This window comes from Nicotiana tomentosiformis, chromosome 9, assembly GCF_000390325.3.
Source record: "Nicotiana tomentosiformis chromosome 9, ASM39032v3, whole genome shotgun sequence".
In the NCBI taxonomy this organism is placed as follows: Eukaryota; Viridiplantae; Streptophyta; class Magnoliopsida; order Solanales; family Solanaceae; genus Nicotiana; species Nicotiana tomentosiformis.
Genome location: NC_090820.1, coordinates 92,544,451 through 92,562,838, shown reverse-complemented (window position 1 = coordinate 92,562,838; position 18,388 = coordinate 92,544,451). Strand labels below are relative to the sequence as shown.

At 37.7% G+C, this 18,388-nt stretch overlaps 1 pseudogene; it reads right to left on the bottom strand.

Moving 5' to 3' along the window:
- Positions 1 to 5,709: 5,709 nt before the first annotated feature.
- Positions 5,710 to 7,782, bottom strand: LOC138899592 (uncharacterized; annotated as a pseudogene).
- Between the last annotated feature and the right edge of the window lie 10,606 nt (positions 7,783 to 18,388).

The window sequence follows — 18,388 nt, the reverse complement described above, 5'->3', positions numbered from 1 at the left end:
TCTTACTTATAAGTGTTGTTAATTTATATTGTTGGATCGAGTTTCACGCCGCAACAGAATTCATTTGAAAGATTATATTGTTGGATTGGGTTGCACGCCGCAACGGATTTTATTTTATGTTTATATTGTTGGATCGGGTTGCACGCTGCAGCGAAATTTAATTGAAGGATTATATTGTGGTTACGGATTGCACGCCGCAACAGAAAGATAAAAGAAATAATTGATTGTGACTGCCGAATTGACCTCGATTATTGATATGATTTAACTATTTTACCTCTATTCTTGTTATTATTATTATTTTGCGTACAAGTTAATGTAAGCGACCTGCCTTAGCCTCGTCACTACTTCGTCGAGGTTAGGCTCGGCACTTACAGAGTACACGGGGTCAGTTGTACTCATACTACACTCTGCACTTTTTATGCAGATACCGGTGTCACACCTCCTTTTTCCCGGGGGGGATGGTGCCAAAGGAGTTTTTCCAATTTAAGTGACATTAATCGAAATGAGATTATTTATTAGATTCAGAGTCGCCACATGGGATAATTTATGGTGTCCCAAGTCACCGATTTATTTTAAATCCCAAATCGAGGAAATTTGACTCCGTTTTACGGTCCGCGAACACAGAAGACCGGGTAAGGAATTCTGTTAACCCGAGAGAAGGTGTGAGGCACTCTCGGATTCCGTAGTTTTAGCACGGTCGCTTTAATCATACCTGGCTTAATTAAATTATTTAATTACTCATTTTAGAACCTATGTACATTTATCTTTTTACCGCTTTTAATTGCTTGATTATTCATACTTATGAAATTATCTTGAAACGAATCACGCGTACGTGTATTCATTTTGTTTGGTGTTTCAAGAATCATGTCACGCGTACGTATACACAATTAATAACACATTATTATTTTTAAGATTGTTTCGCCCAAAGTTGCGCGAACGCATACCTTGGTATTAATTTTGGGAATCATAATTATATCACGCGAACGTATACATAATCACGATGATTCAATTGATTAACACGTGCCTAAAGCATACTAGCATATTCAAAGTATTTCATTTATTTTTTTTCTTTTTAGATCTGAGATATTTATTTCTATATTTTATTTTTACTTATTGGAACGAATCTTGAATTAGTTCATGGCTCATTTCGCTCCCTCACAATTATTTGCGCTTCTACCTGTTTAACTTATGGAATAAGTCCGAAGTAACATTTAGGCTCACTTTTTTAGCTAACTCTAAACTCAGATTTATTCCCCTTATTGTTCCACTTAATAATGAGCTATATTGATTCCAATACAGGGCAAATTAACATGAAATAAAATGACATGCTCAAAGATTAATAACACAATAAAGTTGTATAAATGAACTAAAGATCCCAGTGTTATCACTTTTTATCTAATTAAATATGAACCCTTTGGCAATTTATATATATTATTCTAACAGAATGTAAATCAAATGATAGTAATACATACAATGATAGTTATATTGTTTATAAAGATAAAGAAATATTAATTAAATATAATACTGTGATTTTAAATTTTAAAATATAGATATGATTAAAAGAAAACTGACCATGTGATATAACCGAACTCATAAAATTATTTTACTGACACAGAGACTCAAAACTACCTAAACTAACAATCTTAACATCAATTGAAACTTAAGTGTTATTAGACTATTTCAACTTAAATCTTCAAATATGTTTAGACAGAACTTGAGTTACGTTATTTATTTAACTACCCTAACAAAAAAATAAATGAATCGGAATGATGTTTACGTTGAAACTCAATTAAAAATAAAATCTAACTTTAAATTAACTTTATTCTTCTTAACTAATGGGACTCTAACCAAATCCATGTAATCTGCACTACGATAATATTATATGAATAAATTTTGAAAAATAAAAATGATTTAAAGTAAGTAAACTAATTTACACCAAATTTATCACTAAACCCATTTATACAGAATACTAGTTAGCAGAATACTAGTTCGAGGAAAGAGAAAAAAAAAAATAACTAAAAGAGAGTAAGTTTTAATCCCAAATAAAGAATAAGGACCTAACATATTTGTAAGGATTTGCACCAGAACGTTGATAACCAAAATCAAAAGTAAGTAATAAACTCATACATTAAATATAATTTAACCAAAGAAGTATTTTTGTTGACAAAAAGCTTTAAACAATTTTATGAACTATCTATGATTTAAAATTTCACGTGAATTGTGGCAAAAGAATAGATTAGAACTAAAGATTAAAAGTTAAGAACAAATTTCAGATTAGTAAAAGTTAGAAACACATTTCAGATTAATTTTAAACATACATGTACATATATAAATAACAAGAAGAAACCGACGCTATTTAAAATACAAAAGAAAGCAAAAGAATAATTGAATTTAAATAAACTAATATCATACATTATATTAAACTAACAAATGAGATTGAGTATTACCTTTTGTAAGATTTCAAACAAAGAAAATATCTACAATCTGCTGCGTTGAACCTGCGAATTTAAAACCACGAAGGATACTTCGATTTTCGACTCTGAACCTAATAAGTCCACCGAATAATTTATCTCCAAGTGATTTTCACTCTAAAAGAACAATGCTAATTTTAATTACTGATTTTTCTATCCGATCGTCTCTAATGCTCCTCCTCTCTTTTTCTCCTATTCAAAGTTTTCTCTCTTTTTCCTCCCAAAAAAAAAAAATTTTCTTTGCTCTGTCCCTCTTTTTCTATATAAAGAAGAATATTAATAGTTTTTTTTTTTTTTAAATCTTCTTCTTCTAATTTTGGGTGGGGAACGTGGGGTTTTAAAGTGAAAAGGAGGAATTGAGTGTGTGTGAGACGTGCAAAGTGGGGGAGAGACGTGCAAAGTGGGGGGGGGGGGGGGGTTTTAGGGAAATGAGGATTGGGGTGAGCAGATCATGGGTGATTAGTTAGGATAATATTCTTTTGTACCTTACTTTTGTTCTTCTCGTTAGTTGCTTTTTTTTCTTTTTTTTTTTCTAAATGAACAAAAGAGAAAGTAAAATATATAGCTAAAAATATTAGTCAGCTACTTTTAAATTTAAATATTATATACATAAGAAAACTAAATATTTACATTGTAGTTTAAATTATACTAAGAAAGATACTATAACTTACTTATTAAAATTCTAATTATATGAAACCAAGTAGTTTTTTTTCTCTTTACAAGTAGAAAAAAAAAATATGTATTTTAAAAGTGTGAATATTTTTGTAGTTTTTATAAACTCTACTAAAAGTGAGATAAATGTTTAAAATATCAAGATTAGACATAAAGCACATATTTACACTAAAATAGTATAGAATTTGAGTGTGGTCAAAAATTAGTTGTTCACAGCATGCCTGAAAATTCAGCCGGAGTTGACGGGAGCCTTGTGGAATTGGTGCCCGCCATTGTTGGTGATTGGGAGGCCTAGCATAAGCCTGAGCATTAAACACTGTGTATTGTTGCAGGGGAACTGAGTATTGGGGACCTTGAGGCGGATAATAATGTTGAGGAGAATTGGATTGTCCTTGTTGGAATTGCACGTAAGAAGGAGCTATTCCTCTTTGAACTCCCCCGAACCCAGATGCCATCATGGATCCTTCCTCCTTCTTTTTTCCATTTCCGAAACTGCCTGACCCGCTTTGAATTGCTTGTGTGGTCGCCTTAAGGGCTGCCTGACTCACAATTTTGCCTGACTTCATGCCATTCTCAACTATTTCACCAATCTTAATCGCCTCAGCAAAAGGTTTACCGATGGCGGCCAACATGTAATGGAGGTAATCAGGATCCTGAGCTTGGAGAAAATAGTCAATCATTTCTGCCTCTTTCATTGGTGGTTTGACCCTAGTAGCCTGCTCTCTCCACTTGATTGCATATTCTCTGAAGCTTTCTGTTGGTTTCTTCTTTATGTTGACGAGAGAGGAGCGGTCTGGCACTATATCAATGTTGTACTGAAACTGTTGGACAAAATCTTGAGCCATGTCATTCCAAACGTGCCAGTGAGAGATGTCTTGATCTATGAACCACTCTGAAGCAATTCCTGTCAAACTTTCCCCAAAATAAGCCATGAGCAATTCTTCTTTGCCTCCCGCTCCCCTTAATTGGTTACAATACCTCTTCAAATGGGCAACAGGATCACCATGCCCATCATACTTATCAAACTTGGGGGTCTTGAAGCCGGGTGTCAAATGAACATGGGGAAACATGCATAGATCGTTAAACGAAACACTCTTGTGGCCGCCCAAACCCTGTATGTTTCTCATGGTTTGTTCCAAGCTCTTCATTTTTCTAGTCATTTCCTCTTGTTCCATATTCTTTTCGGGATTTTCGATCTCAATTGGGAACACGTTATGAGGAGTATGCTTGTATGAATCTGGAACCTTTAAAGTCAGTTCTGGAGAGTAATGTTGGGCATCATGAGCATCCAGTTGTGGATCATTATTGGACTTTTGAGCAACAGCCGGTTGAGGGACAGTGAAAGTATGGACAATGGGTATAGTAGGTGGGTCATTTCTGAGGGGTGCGATTGGAGGACGTGGAATGGAGGTACTGGGGATAGTGGGAAGGTTAATGCTCGAACTGAATCCAGGTTGGTACAATGGGTTACTTGTTATGGAGATAGGCACTTGAGTGGAGACTGACACATTATGAAGATTATCCGAAGGCCCTATGGGTAGTGAGGGCGGTGCTTGTCCATTCACCCAGGCTTGGTACATCTCTGCCAATTGTTGCTTCAACACTCTTACTTCTTCAACCAGTCCTGAACCTTGTTCAACCAATTGTCCATGGACATCATCATTATCTGACTCATTCTCACTGTTGTTTGCCATTCTACTTTTTCCTTTTGATCTCGTGTTGTAAGAGTGAGTCGCCTGTTTAAACCACAAACCAACCACCTTTGTTTTACTTTATCTTTTAAAATGACAAACAACAAACATGTTAGAGTTAGGCATTTTATAGATATTAATCACACATTATATGTTATGCACCTAATGCCATTTTCATTTCTAAAATGATCTTGGAAGGCTTTATGTTTCATCCCGGCTTATTGATTTATTGGTTTATTTTCATCTTGAATTTAACAGTTTTTTTTTTCATTTTTTTTAGATTAATTATGGTTATGATCGCATCCGATGAGGATTGCCTATGTATCATGACGCCGCATGAATCAGACCATTACGTAGTTCAGGGTAAAACAATAATAGTAGATTTTTTTTTTAACAAAACGAAATAATACAATAATAGAAAGGACATTACATTGAAAATGACTTACCAAACTCTGACAAGACTAAAAGACAACGATTTTAAAGGTTCAACAATGACTCAAACTAAAACATAACTACTATATCAAAAAAGTTCTAACAACTACGACTATAATTCAACTCCCCAATCTTCTTGCTTTCAAACACTGGAACATCTGCTCATGGTGGGGCTTGCCCTGGTTGACCCCCTAATGTACGGTACATCCTTTCTAACTCTGCTGCAAGATGACGGGCAAAAGTAGGTGCATGCTCCAAAAACTTCTCATAATCCATCCCTTGGCAGTTCACATAACTTTGAGCGGTATAAATAGCCAAATTATGGACTTGCTCTTTGAAGTACTGGAAATTCTGGTCTCGATCTTGTAACAGCTGCTGGCGAGTAGTGGCTATCTCCCTTATGTGTCCCTCACGATCTAAGACTGACTCCAACTGAGCCCGAAGTCTAGCCTGCTCGAGTCTCGCCTGAGCCATCTCCCTATCAAAATCTGCATGCTGGTATTCTCTATTGTACCTTCTCATTTCTTCCAACTGTGCATGGAGCTGAGCTTCTGAACGTACCCAATGGGCCTTCTCTCTCTCGAATTGAGCCCTCTCTTCTTCAAATTTTGTTACTTGGCGATCCTTACTTGATTCGGCCTTCTCATTTAGCTATACGATCTTTTCCTTGGCTTTGTCCAACGCCTTTTCAGTCTTTGCCAAGAGGGAATCATAATCTTGCACCTTTTCCATCAGATTGGCAATGGTTCTCTGGTCTTTCCAACTTCTCACTGGCACTTCAGAGGCTTTCTTCATCTGTTGAAGTTGAGCACGAAGGGCTTCATTTTTGTGGATCAGACTCTTCTTTTCCCCTTCGGCTTCTTGTTCTTGGAAGTCTTTCTCAAAATTGAGGTTTCTCAGCCTTTCTTCTAAGGCATGAATAGTTGTTTTGTATCCCTTTTCCCGTTCACCCCAGGCCAACCGTTCTTGGATTTTATCATCAAAGGCTTGAACATGCGGTCTTTTTGTGGGCCTTTTGGGCTCTGGCACATCATCCACGCGAGACCTCTTCCCAAACCATATAGCATAACCCGGATCTACCTCACCTCTCGCAGGATCTGGCACCTGAGTATCATCTTTCAAGTAGCGACAACCATTCCAAATTTGCTAGATTAAAGCTTCGGGGAGTGGGGCTTCGGGGTGTAGCTCAATAACTTGCACACTCAAATCTTCATCTTTAGGTACTACTTGGTACCTTCCTAGCTGTCTTAGAACTCTGTGTGGCGTATACGGCTGGACACTTCTCAAACCCAACAACAACAAATGACTTTTTAGGGCAGACATGTGTATCACCTCTCTTAGCGGGCGCCATCCCAAAGTCCACTCAATTTGACTTGCATTTAAAGATCTTAGGTGGGATATCCAGGCTTCCACCCCTTCTGGAGAGTTGTAATCTTTTACTCTTTCTTCGTAACTATCAATGAAATTGTCCTTGCTCGGACCATAGCTCATGAACTTGGGGTGATGTCGGAGATGCTCAATCAACCACATTTGTAACAAAATGTTGCACCTTTCGAAGAATTTTGCCCCAGACTTGCACAAAGTTAACGCCCGATAAATGTCTGATAGAATGATCGGGGCAAGAGTGTGATATTCTTTGGTAGTGAGGACCTGTACAACCCTGGTTATGCGGGTATCAATTGTCCGCTCCTTGTTTGGGAAGACCATAATTCCCAGAAACGCCATTATGAAGGCGAAGCGACGATGAATATGCCATGTGTCTTTGTTCTTCTTGTTGTTAAGGCCCTTTTCATGCATTTCAAATCCATTTGGCTGCCCGAACCTAGAGTACAGGAAGTAGAAAGAACAACACCCTTCGACTACGTTGGTCTTTCTAATTTGCTTACTGATGTTTAGAAGATCGAAGAATCGGTGTACAGAAAGAGCCCTCGGGAATATGAGCTCCTGGTTTCTCAAATCCCTGCCAAACCCGGAATATCCAGCTATCTCTTCTAAAGTGGGAGTTAGCTCAAAATCGGAGAAGCGAAAAACATTGTGAACAGGGTCCCAAAAAGTCACTAGTGCCTCAATCAAATCGTCCCGTGATTTAATTTTCATAATATCTGTGAGGGCTCCCAGGTGCTTGGTGACCCATTTCTGACCATCTTCTCCTAAATCATACCACCACATCTGAAGCTGAAGTGGAGCCTCGTCTACAACTGTGAACGGTGTGTTCTGGACAGTGCTCATTTTGTACCTGTGGGTGGTTAAGGTTAGGGTTGACACTAGTCTCAAGAGACAGAACCAATGCACTCATTTTGCAAACAATCTTTTGTAAATAACTCAATTTTAAGAAAAATCAACGAAAATGGGGGCTATTTTTGCAATTGTGACCGAAGAAAGGGTGGCTATTTTTGCAACTATGGCCCCTTCTTACTTTCAAGGATAGCTTTAGGGCCGGGGGAAGGGCATTATGGTAAAAGTGATTCCCAATTGACAGACACGTCCGTTCTTGCGAGAACAGCCCTTCAACAATTTTGAAGATGTTCTAAGGCTATTCTAATAGGAACGATTTGGGATTAACCGAAGCTGGGTCTGCTTATTTGTTTTTTGATTTAAAAAAAAACACTAGACACATTTCTTTTTTTTTTTTAGTTATTTTATAAAAATGGGGCCGAACCCTATGAAGGTTGCCTACGTATCTCACATCCGGTGAGAATCAGACCCGCGTAGTTCGTAGATATTTCAGGAATAGGATGACACTTTTTTTTTTTTGAAAAATTCAGGCCTTTTTTTGGGGGGGTAAATACTGAGATTTTCAAAAATCGGGTAAATTTTCTCCCTCATATTTTCTTCTTTCTGGTTTTCCCTCAATATTTTTATATTTTTATTTTATTTTAGAAACCGGTCAACATGCACAAACCAAATCAAACATAATGCACAAGTAGCACATAAGATGCATCAGGATGGTCATGTAATTCCCGGGTACATCTGTCCTAGACGGACCCAACTCCTGTGTTGAGTCCCCAAAGTCAAATGCACATGATGCAAACAAACGTTCCTACTAGGGATCCGGCATGAGGCTATGTTATTCTAGGTTTAAATCCTAAGGGGAGTGTTTTAGACCTGGCTTACCCAAGCGGACAGCTCGAGCCGAGGTGGGGGTAACGTACCGGGAGCACGAAAGTCTACCCGGCCTAGTTACTGACCCAACCTCGTTCTAATTGGTATGACTTCTAACAGAAAAGTGGGCCACGCGCACGTGTGCACCATATATTCAGAAGACTCGGAAGGGAGGCGTAAGAAGATAATTTAATAAAGTTCAAATAATATCAAAGCGGTAAATAAGCGACAATTAGCACATTAGACCCAAAAATACATTAATAACATCAAATCAATAAAGCCAAGTATAAATCATCTTATAAGCTCGAATTCTGAACCCCGAACCAGAAGTTTTGGTTTCTTGTCCCCAGCAGAGTCGCCAGAGCTGTCACACCTCCTTTTTTCCGGGGGGATGGTGCGAAAGGAGTTTTTTTAATTTAAGTGACATTAATCGAAATGAGATTATTTATTAGATTCAGAGTCGCCACTTGGGATAATTTATGGTGTCCCAAGTCACCGATTTATTTTAAATCCCAAATCGAGGAAATTTGACTCCGTTTTACGGTCCGCGAACACAGAAGACCGGGTAAGAAATTCTGTTAACCCGAGAGAAGGTGTGAGGCACTCTCGAATTTCGTAGTTTTAGCACGGTCGCTTTAATCATACCTGGCTTAATTAAATTATTTAATTACTCATTTTAGAACCTATGTACATTTACCTTTTTACCGCTTTTAATTGCTTGATTATTCATAATTATGAAATTATCTTTAAACGAATCACGCGTACGTGTATTCGTTTTGTTTGGTGTTTCAAGAATCATGTCACGCGTACGTATACACAATTAATAACACATTATTATTTTTAAGATTGTTTCGCCCAAAGTTGCGCGAACGCATACCTTGGTATTAGTTTTGGGAATCATAATTATGTCACGTGAACGTATACATAATCACGATGATTCAATTGATTAACACGTGCCTAAAGCATACTAGCATATTCAAAGTATTTCACTTATTTTTTTTTCTTTTTAGATCTGAGATATTTATTTCTATATTTTATTTTTACTTATTGGAACGAATCTTGAATTAGTTCATGGCTCATTTCGCTCCCTCACAATTATTTGCGCTTCTACCTGTTTAACTTATGGAATAAGTCCGAAGTAATTAGGCTCACTTTTTTAGCTAACTCTAAACTCAGATTTATTCCCTTTATTGTTCCACTTAATAATGAGCTATATTGATTCCAACACAGGGCAAATTAACATGAAATAAAATGACATGCTCAAAGATTAATAACACAATAAAGTTATATAAATGAACTAAAGATCCCAGTGTTATCACTTTTTATCTAATTAAATATGAACCCTTTGGCAATTTATATATATTATTCTAACAGAATGTAAATCAAATGATAGTAATACATTCTCACCAAAATTCCAGACACACAATGATAGTTATATTGTTTATAAAGATAAAGAAATATTAATTAAATATAATACTGTGATTTTAAATTTTAAAATATAGATATGATTAAAAGAAAACTGACCATGTGATATAACTGAACTCATGAAATTATTTTACTGACACAGAGACTCAAAACTACCTAAACTAACAATCTTAACATCAATTGAAACTTAAGTGTTATTAGACTATTTCAACTTAAATCTTCAAATATGTTTAGACAGAACTTGAGTTACGTTATTTATTTAACTACCCTAACAAAAAAATAAATGAATCGGAATAATGTTTACGTTGAAACTCAATTAAAAACAAAATCTAACTTTAAATTAACTTTATTGTTCTTAACTAATAGGACTCTAACCAAATCCATATAATCTGCACTATGATAATATTATATGAACAAATTTTGAAAAATAAAAATGATTTAAAGTAAGTAAACTAATTTACACCAAATTTATCACTAAACCCATTTATACAGAATACTAGTTAGCAGAATACTAGTTCGAGGAAAGAGAAAAAAAATAACTAAAAGAGAGTAAGTTTTAATCCCAAATAAAGAATAAGGACCTAACATATTTGTAAGGATTTGCACCAGAACGTTGATAACCAAAACCAAAAGTAAGTAATAAACTCACACATTAAATAAAATTTAACCAAAGAAGTATTTTTGTTGACAAAAAGCTTTAAACAATTTTATGAACTATCTATGATTTAAAATTTCACGTGAATTGTGGCAAACGAATAGATTAGAACTAAAGATTAAAAGTTAGGAACAAATTTCAGATTAGTAAAAGTTAGAAACACATTTCAGATTAATTTTAAACATACATGTACATATATAAATAACAAGAAGAAACCGACGCTATTTAAAATACAAAAGAAAGAAAAAGAATAATTGAATTTAAATAAACTAATATCATACATTATATTAAACTAACAAATGAGATTGAGTGTTACCTTTTGTAAGATTTCAAACAAAGAAACTATCTACAATCTGCTGCGTTGAACCTGCGAATTTAAAACCACGAAGGATACTTTGATTTTAGACTCTGAACCTAATAAGTCCACCGAATAATTTATCTCCAAGTGATTTTCACTCTAAAAGAACAATGCTATTTTTAGTTACTGATTTTTCTATCCGATCGTCTCTAATGCTCCTCCTCTCTTTTTCTCCCATTTAAAGTTTTCTCTCTTTTTCCTCCCCCCAAAAAAAAAATTTTCTTTGCTCTGTCCCTCTTTTTCTATATAAAGAAGAATATTAATAGTTTTTTTGTTTTTTTTAAATCTTCTTCCTCTAATTTTGAGTGGGGAACGTGGGGTTTAAAGTGAAAAAGAGGAATTGAGTGCGTGTGAGACGTGCAAAGTGGGGGAGAGACGTGCAAAGTGGGGGGGGGGGGGGGGTTAGGGAAATGAGGATTGGGGTGAGCAGATCATGGGTGATTAGTTAGGATAATATTCTTTTGTACCTTACTTTTGTTCTTCTCGTTAGTTGCTTTTTTTTTTTTTTTTTCTAAATGAACAAAAGAGAAAGTAAAATGTATAGCTAAAAATATTAGTCAGCTACTTTTAAATTTAAATATTATATACATAAGAAAACTAAATATTTATATTGTAGTTTAAATTATACTAAGAAAGATACTATAACTTACTTATTAAAATTCTAATTATATGAAACCAAGTAGTTTTTTTCTCTTTACAAATAGAAAAAAAAAATATGTATTTTAAAAGTGTGAATATTTTTGTAGTTTTTATAAACTCTACTAAAAGTGAGATAAATGTTTAAAATATCAAGATTAGACATAAAGCATATATTTACACTAAAATAGTATAGAATTTAAGTGTGGTCAAAAATTAGTTGTTCACACCGGAGTTGGTCCCAGCGGTGTACTGTAGATTTGCTCGGATTCAGGTATCAGAGGAGACTTGAGGTATAGCTGTACAACGTTCGCAACTCTGAAGTTCCCTTCCACTTTATTTTAGTTGTGTGCTTTCTTTCAGATTTCTTTATTTTTATTCAGACCCTTATTTGTATTATCGTGTACTTGTGACTCCAGTTCCGGAGTGGTATTTCGGCATCGTTAATATTTTAGTTTGTTCACTTTAATTCAGACACTATTCCAATTGTTTGGTTTCTTTTCTATTAAATAAAAATATGAATTGTTAAAAATGGTTAAAATTACTCTAATGTTGGCTTGCCTAGAAAGTAAAATGTTAGGCGCCATCACAGTCCCGAAGGTGGAAATTTCGGGTCATGACAAGTTAGTATCAGAGTTGTCACGACTAAAATCCATTAAAGGTCGTGATGACACCGGACACCACTATTAGGCAAGCCAACACTAAATAGTTAACTAAATTCTCATTTTAGTGTTTCTGAAAACATAAATTTACCTCAATTTAACTAGTAACAAATGAACTTTAAGAATAATAATAATATTTTCCAATTTCAATACTAAATATCCCATAATCATCCCAAAACCCGGTGTCACAAGTGCATGAGCATCAACAATAATATACCGATAATATTATGAATTATGAATTTTATAAGGCAGGTGTAAACTCGGTAACATGAAGTAGGTAAATAATTTTTTTTTTAATAGGGGATTTCCAAATTTATTTTCATCTTTTACCAATTTATATCTCCGGCCAATGAGGCCATATCAATTATCAATAATTCCAAAACAATCAATTATGTCATGCACAAACCATGCCGAGATCGTACAGCCCGATCCAACATAATATTAAACTGTGCACTGCCGGAGGGTCGAACGGCGCAAACCATAGATGCATCTATTTAATCTGCCAAGGCGTTCGGCCCGTTCCTCGAAAGATAAACACATTCAAACAGTCAGTCAATAATTCATCAAGGAGCAATTGTCCAAGGAAATGGCAAATCCTCTTTTAACGGTCAAGAAAATGATGTTTAACCTTTTTGATATTCATTTACCAAGTTCGATATGATTTAAGCAATTTAAATTGACCATAAGGTTACAAATATTGCAAGTATAGCATGCTTTTGGGTCCTAGACTACCCGGAATTAAGCATAATAGTAGCTACGCACGGACTCTCGTCACCTCGTGCGTACGTAGCCCCCACAAATAGAAGAATGTATTGATTTAATTCACCTATGGGGTTAATTCCCTCTTACAAGGTTAGAAAGGAGACTTATCTCGCTCCGAAGATCCATAGCCGGCTCCCAAGCTTTTCCAACAATTCAAACTGATGCCCAATGCTCTAAATAGTCAATAAATGTGCAAACCCATAAAAATATACTCTAATACTCAGAACAATTCAATTTACAACAATTCCCAACTCGGCTCGGAAAGTCGATAAAATCACCCTCAGGCCTACGTGCCCGGATTCTAAAATTGTTTTTGAAGATAAACATTACAAATAGCATTACGAACTCAAATATATAATTTGTTCTCAATTCCTTACCCAAATTCGTGGTCAAATTCCAAAAATACCAATTTTTAGGTTTTTCTTCAAAATTCTAAATTTCTATAATTTTTCATGTCTAAATCCATATAAACTTATGTACTTAACTCAAAATTGTGAGGAAAGCACGTACCCCATTATGATTGATGAAGACGGCACTCCAATGTGCTCCAAAATCGGCTCCCATGGACGAAATGAAATGAGATAGTGCCAAACCCTCGTTTTAAAGAAGACACTGCCAGCCCCGACTTCCGCACCTGCGGTCACTTGACCGCTCCTGTGGTTCCGCAGGTGCGGCCCAACTACCGCTTCTGCGGTCTTCCACCAGACCCCTCAACTCCGCATCTGCCGCCACCATCCACTTCTGCGCCTCCGCTTCTGCGACTCCAGGCGCGCAATTGCGGTCCCGCTTCTGCGGATCTCCACTGCATCTGCGGTCCACGCCTCCCCCAGCAAAATCGCTTCTGTAAGTCCTTTCCCGCACCTACGGACTCACACCTGCAGACTCGCACCTGCGGCCCTCTTCTCGCAGGTGCGATTACACCAAAAGCCCAACTGCTTCAGCCCTTCCTAAAATTCTATTTTTTTTAATCCTTTAACCATCCGAAATCCACCCGAGGCCCCCGGAACCCCGTCCAATCACACCAACCAGTTCTAAAACATAATGCGGACCTGGTCGAGGCCTCAAATCATATCAAACAATGATGATACCAAGAATCGCACACCAATTCAAGCTTTATGAACTTTAGAACTTCAAACTTCCTCATTCGATGTCGAAACCTATTAAATCACGCCCCGATTGCCCTCAAATTTTTCACACAAGTCACAATTGACATTACAGACCTATTCCAACTTCCAAAATCAGAATCCGACCCCGATATCAAAAAGTCTACTATCGGTCAAACTCTCCAAAAACCTTCAAATTTCTAACTTTCGCCAAATGACTCCGAAATGACCTATGGACCTCCAATTTCACTTCCGGGTGTGCTTCCAATACCAGAATCACCATACGGAGCTATTCCCAAACTCAGAATCCCAAACGGACATCGATAGCATTGAAATGCACTCCAACCCAAATTTACGAAATCCTTCAAAAATGCCAACTTCCATAATAGGTGCCGAAACACTTCCGGGACATAACCCGATCAGGACATACGTCCAAGTCCAAATTTATCATACGAACCTCTTGGAATCTTCCAATCCCAATTCTGAGGTCGTTTACTCAAAAATCAAACCTTAGTCAATTCTTCAAACTTAAGGCTTCTGAAATTAGAATTTTCTTTCCAAATCAACTCAGAACTTCCCGAAATTCAATTCTGACCACGTGCACAAGTCATAATACCTGAAGGGAAGCTACACAAGGCCTCAAACCGCCGAATGACGCGCTGGAGCTCAAAATAACCGATTAGGTCATTACATTATCTCCCACTTAAACATACGTTCATCCTCGAACGTGCTAAGAACTGCTCTGGAGTTGTCCGAATTCATTGTTTAACACCTCGTGCACCTACCCGTGCTACCACAACTCAGTTGAGCACATTAGCTCGAGCCAATCTGAAGATTTTCCCTTCTATTTGATCAAATAAGCCTTAGAGCCAAATTCTAACATCTGAAATTCTCTACCAGGTCTGCTTCCAACATACGAACACCGTTTCGATCACTACACGATGCATCAATACATTACCGCATACCTTTACTGAATTCATACCATGTACCGGGAAACTCACATGACCATAATAACATTCTCTGACAACGATAGTCGAAATCCCATGACCCGATGCCCACAACGCACCACACGAAGCATATAAGTCCCGTTTCAACTCTCGCAATACTGCCACCACCAGAAGGACGTGTAGAAACTCATAACCACCTGCCGAATCACAATTCCTGGAGTCTCTCCCCCCGACAAGAACCATTACCTCATTCTGGACTGAATAACAATATTCACTCTTCAATATGCCTTATATAAATCTGAACGCACTGATCCCAGGTCCAAAAGTCTCGTCTCCCCCAGTACAAGCTACTCAGGCTATAAGCCACTTCCGACACTGCCAAAAGTCTCATGTGATGCCACAATGTGCCAACAAGCTACAAACTCGAAAGTGATACATAAGGAAAACGAACTCGGGAAAGGACTACTCAACCCATATAACTAATTAGACAACCGAAAAGGTGTTATGAACCTTCCTCAGAAAATGGAAAACAAAACTCACGAAAATAGATATACGGGACTGTACTCAACATCACACTGTTGCGGAGCGCAACCCGATCCAAACAACATACCTGTGGTGGCGTGCCACCCGATCCACACATAGATTTCATATAAGGAGATACTTACCGAACTAGAATGCTCATTATTACAAAATACCTGAATATCGGCTACAAGCACGCCAAGTGCATAATACCATCCCTGGGGAAACAGATAGTGCCATACGCTACAAAAGTCAAGCACAACTAAAGTGCGATATATGATCTAAATCTCGAGGGTCATCCTGCTCACATAACATCATCGCTACGTGGAACCTTAGCACATGTGAAATTTATCAAGCCGTTTCACAACTCACACTGCACAATATAGTATTACATAAAATAGCCGACGACGAAACAACATCCAACGTTCGAATACTCCTCCATAAGGAGCGCTATGCTGAAATGAATACATCCGGCCTGATACAGAGCCCATATTCATATATAAATCCTTTAATGGACCTCAAGACAATTCTGATCGCACCGTAGTAGGCTAATAACCTTTTAAGGGTCCATAATAACCCTTTTTTCCATAAGACACAAGAACAACCATCATAATCGGAACAAATTTTCACAGTCCACCACCAAATGAACCGAGCGCCCTCCAGGAACAAATTCCCAAATTAGTGATATTACCACAATATTCATACTTAGTTTCAATTCTTCAATCAATCAAATGACTACACGTCACACTTATACAATCTTCCCGTAGGATACGCTCCCATGACCTTCCGCACCAAGTAACAAGTCTATACATTCATACCTTCGGCCGCACTAATGTTGTAAAGCGAATCAAGGATCCACAAATCAATACACAAGACACCGATCTTAGGTGACGCTGAAGACAATACCAGCCTACTCTAAATATCTAAATTCTTTTCCTGCTCATCCGAGCGCGTGACATCCTTGTCAACACCAAACCACAATCTTGATCCTCAACTTCTAATTCCCATGCTGCTCACTGCACCAAATCATGCCAATACGCAAGAGTACAAGAATTGTATGATAACTCCTGAACCCTTAATAGATTAAACATAATAGTAGCTACACACGGACTCTCGTCACCTCGTGCGTACGTAGCCCCCATAAATAGAAGCACGTATTGATTTAATTCACCTATGGGGTTAATTCCCTCTTATAAGGTTAGAAAGGAGACTTACCTCGCTCCGAAGTTCCATAGCCGGCTCACAAGCCTTTCCAACAATTCAAACCGATGCCCAATGCTCCAAATTAGTCAATAAATGTGCAAACCCATGAAAATATACTCTAATACTAACAATAATTAAATTTACAACAATTCTCAACTCCGCTCGAAAAGTCGATAAAATCACCCTCGGGCCCACGTGCCTGGATTCTGAAATTTGTTTTGAAGATAAACATTACCCATAGCATTGCAAACTCAAATTTATAATTTGTTCTCAATTCCTTACCCAAATTCGTGGTCAAATTACAAAAATACCAATTTCTAGGTTTTTCTTTAAAATTCCAAATTTCTACTATTTTTCATGTCTAAATCCATATAAACTCATGTATTTAACTCAAAATTGTGAAGAAAGCACTTACCCCATTATGATTGATGAAGATGACACACCAATGTGCTTCAAAATTGGCTCTCATGGGCGAAATGAAATGAGATAGAGCCAAACCATCGTTTTAAAGAAGACAGTGCCAAGTCCCGACTTCCGCACCTGCGGTAACTTGACCTCTCCTGCGGTTCCACAGGTGCGGCCCAACTACCGCTTCTGCGATCTTCCACCAGACCCCTCAACTCCGTAGCTGCGGCCACCATTCGCTTCTGCGCCTCCGCTTCTGCGCCTCCATCGGGCAGGTGCAGTCCCGCTTCTGCAGATATCGACCGCATCCACAGTCCACGCCTCCCCCAGCAAAATCCTCTTCTGCGAGTCCTTTCCCGCACCTGCAGACTCGCACCTGCGGCCCTCTTCTCACAGGTGCGATTACACTAGAAGCCCAGCTGCTTCAGCCCTTCCTAAAATTCCATTTTTCTTTTTAATCCGTTCCAAAACATACTACTAGTTACAAAACATAATGCGGACCTACTCGAGGCCTCAAATTATATCAAACAATGCTAATACCATGAATCGCACTCCAATTCAAGCTTTATGAACTTTAGAACTTCAAACTTCCTCATTAGATGCCGAAACCTATCAAATCACGTCCGATTGCCCTCAAATTTTGCACACAAGTCATATTTTACATTACGGACCTACTCCAACTTCCAAAATCAGAATTCGACCCCGATATCAAAAAGTCCACTCCCGGTCAAACTCTCCAAAAACCTACAAATTTCTAACTTTCGCCAAATGACCTCGAAATGACCTACGGACCTCCAAATCCACTTCCGGACACGCTCCCAATACCAGAATCACCATACGGAGCTATTCCCAGACTCAGATTCCCTAACGGACATCGATAGAATTGAAATGAACTCCAACCAAAATTTACAAAATCCTTCCAAAATGCCAACTTCCACAATAGGCGCCGAAACGTTCCCGGGTCATCCAAAACCCAATCCGGACATACGCCCAAGTCCAAAATTATCATATGAACCTATTGGAACCTTCCAATCCCAATTTCGAGATCATTTACTCAAAAATCAAACCTTAGGCAATTCTTCCAACTTAAGGCTTCCGAAATTAGAATTTTCTTTCCAAATAAACTCCGAACTTCTCGAAATTCAATTCCGACCACGTACACAAGTCATAATACCTGAAGTGAAGCTACACAAGGCCTCAAACCGCGGAACAATGCACTGGAGATCAAAATGAACGGTCGAGTCATTACAAGAGTACTAGGTTACCTAGGTTTCACGAGTCACGAGCAAGCTTAGTAGAGTCTGAAGGATCGGTACGGAAACGTCTATACTTATCTCTCAAAGGC